Raw genomic sequence first — 3,372 nt, 5'->3', positions numbered from 1 at the left:
ATGACTTGGTCAATTTCTTCTACTGTTATGGTTCTGTTTAGGTTTTCTATTTCATTGTATGTAAGTTTAGGTAGGTCGTGTTTATCCAAATATGTATCCATCTCTTTTAAATTTTCAAATTTGTTGGAGTATAAGTCTTCATAGTATTCTGTTATTATCCTTTTGATTTCCTTTGGTTCCATTGTGACCTATCAGGGTATTTTTGACCCAACCAGAAGTGAGAGATGGAGAAACTTGGGGCATCTCTGACCAGTGAACTCACCATTTGGTCTAGAAAAGTGTTCAAAGAGATGCTAAGAGACAGAAAGCATAGTTTCTCTCTAAAGAACTATGGACAGGGTCTTAGAAACCTGGGGGCAGGCAACAGTGTAAAGAGTGGATGAGATGGAGGGGAACAGAAGTTAGAAAGAGCAGTGTGAAGTCTTGTAAAGCCAGATATGAGTGGATGGGAGCCTGGCTGTGGTAATAGAGGGGAAAGGTCACACTGAAGAAATAAGAATAAGCAGAATGTGAGGGCTACCTAATTGTGGGGTGTAAGAGGGAGTGCCTAGTTTGACAACCTACTACTGATTTGGTTGTGATATAGACAGACCTTTCCCCTGGTCTTTGTAGCATTTTAGAGCATGAGAACATCAAACCCAGAGAGAGAGAGAGAAAACATCTGATGAATCACAGGGAAGTGAAGAGGGTCTCAAAAACACTGGAGAGTTTTTATTCCCATTGTCACATCACATTCTCTGCTTTTCTAATATAAATGTAAATTTTTTTAGCAAAAAAAAAAAAAAAGATGGGGGGTGTCTCTGACTAATTGAATCAGCGTATATTAATTATGCCTTAGTAAAGATTAGTCCACAATTCATTGCAGTCTTCACAATCAGTCTTCAAGCAGAAGGCAAGAGTAGAAGATCATTTTTCATGATAATAACAACATATATTAAGAAAAAGAGTCCTCAGCACCACTCCTGTTAGAAATCTAATCAGAAGCAAAAATGTTTGAGAAACCTTGCCTGCCAGAGGCTAACAGCCTCCTCTGTGTGCACACACCATGTCTGTGCCCAGACCGCTCAGGCTTTCGCTAGGGAAGGATGATGCAGTGCAAGGCGTGTTCAATGGAGGCTGCCTCAATTCTCCAATCTCTGAAATTGTTTGAGCTGGAGTAGAGACTAATAGCTAGAGTGACTATAACTAATAAGATATCAAATGCTTGTCCATCCTGTTGCTAGCATCTCCTGGGAGTCCCTTGACCAGATCCAGGGAAGAAGAGAACACACGTAACCAGCATTCCTTCTATAGCCCCATAACACCTAAACGCCATGTAAAACCTTTTACAGGGAGGTGAAAGTGGGGGCACAGTGGGCCAGACAGCTCCTGAGACTCAACAAAAATCACCGTCATTGATTCATGACAACCTCATGTGTGTCCCAGTCATACTGTTCCCAATGACTGGGAATTTTTTGGAAGTAGACCTTGGGTCTTTTTCCCAAGGTACCTCTGGATGGACTTGACCCTCCAATCATTTGGTTAACATGTTAACTATTTGCACCACCTAGGGATTCCTGTGAGGAGCTCTGGTAGCATAGTGGTTACGAATCGGGCTGCAAACCACAAGGTCAGCAGTTCTAAACTACCAGCTGTTCCGCGGGAGAAAGATGAGGCTTTCTGCTCTCATAAAGATTTACAGCCTCAGAATCCCTGTACAGGGTTGCTATGAGTCGGAACAGCTTCCATGGCACATAACTAACCAACCAACCAAGGGATTCCTGTAGCTAACAGAAGCCTGGAGTTGATGTCTGGAGGCTGTTCCAGGTTAAGTTCCTTAACCTCTCTACACCTCAGATTTCTATTTACAAAATATGGGTAATGATGCCAGTCTCTCACATGGTCATGGGCATTAAATAAGATGATGCATAAGAATACTTAATGCAGTAGTCCTCAACAGATAATAACAAATGTAAATCCTTTGGGATTTCCTGGAATTGTGGTGTTGTTTTTGGCTTTCTGTTTTGGTAAGGTTGGAGTAATACAGAGTGAGGAGCCAAGAACTGTGGGAGCCTTTAGAAGCTGTAAAAAACAAGGAAATGAAAGATCTCCTAGGGTCTCCTAAGGGAATGCACAGTCTGAGTTCAGCCACAAATCACAGCATCCTCAAAGCCTTATTCACTTCTTGTGGACAAATTGACTCATCACAGCATCAAAGTATACTGGAATCTGGAGAAAAGAGCAAAATGACAAGGACCCCAGGATCAGTGGTTTTCAGTAGAAGAGGAAGACCCCAAAATGCACACTCATGGGGATATGGAGCAAAACATCTTGTCAAAAGTCTGGATCCACTGAAGATCACCAGTCCCTTTAGAGAATACCAGTACAGCCCAGTCATCTCCATGCCTGCAACCAGAGAAGTCCTAAGTAGCAATCATTTCCACTGTGCTGTTAACATGAATGATGATTTGCTTGTTTGAATCCTTCAAGGAGACAACAGGAAGGTTAATGTTCCACTAGGTCGCTACCCAGAAAGGATACACCAGGTTTGTGAAAATTCTAGTTTCGAACGACACAGATGTGAAATCTGAAGAATGGAAGTGGCAAGGACAGTTTCATGCTTATGTGCTACAAGGGGCACCTGGATGTTGTGAAATATCTCCAAAGACACGGTGCTTCCTGGGAAACTAGAGACCTAGGAAGCTTCATGGCTCTGCACTAGGCTGGCAACTGAGGCCACTGCTGTGTGATTGAATGGATGACCTAAGAGGGCTGCAAGGGAGACATTGTGGACAGTGGCTCAGGGTGGGCCCCATTCAAGTGGATCTCCACAGTCTCTGGAAATCAGACAGTAGCCTCTTTTTTGATCTGAGCTGGAGCAGAAGTGAACATGAAAGATAAAGATAGGAAGACTCCTCTGATGGTGGCCATATTAAATAATCACGAAGCGTTAGTTCAGCTACTTCTCGACAAAGGATCAAATGCAAGTATCAAAAACAAGTTTGGCAAAGGTGTCCTAGAAATGACCAGAGTCTTTGGCAGATAGAACCTACTAGAAAATCTACTAGATACGTAGTCTCCTTACAAAAAAACAAAAAAAAAAGGAAAAAAAACAGCAAATGCTAAAGAAGTCGTTCACCTGCTGAGTAAAGCACCACTTTTCCACAGGATACAAGGAAAATAGAGCAAAACTCAGCTGTGGATCTAGAGATAGGAAATTCTGTATCTTTGTGGGCTAAGAACTGGATTATTTATTCAGCTGACTTTATTGTAACATATGACTGTTCCCACTTTGAAATGCATCTTTTTACCTAATAAACAACAAAGCACATCTGACTTCTGTGGTTCTTACGTAAAAAATCAACCTTGCTAACAGAACATGTGGAGTGCTGG

The 3,372-nt window shown here is 42.1% G+C and overlaps 1 pseudogene; it reads left to right on the top strand.

Moving 5' to 3' along the window:
- Positions 1-1,085: 1,085 nt before the first annotated feature.
- Positions 1,086-3,055, top strand: LOC102834154 (annotated as a pseudogene).
- The last annotated feature ends 317 nt before the right edge of the window (positions 3,056-3,372 follow it).

Source organism: Chrysochloris asiatica, unplaced genomic scaffold (assembly GCF_000296735.1).
Source record: "Chrysochloris asiatica unplaced genomic scaffold, ChrAsi1.0 scaffold00428, whole genome shotgun sequence".
Taxonomy (NCBI): domain Eukaryota; kingdom Metazoa; phylum Chordata; class Mammalia; order Afrosoricida; family Chrysochloridae; genus Chrysochloris; species Chrysochloris asiatica.
Note: the sequence above shows the minus strand (reverse complement) of the source record. Positions and strands in the feature narration are given on the sequence as shown.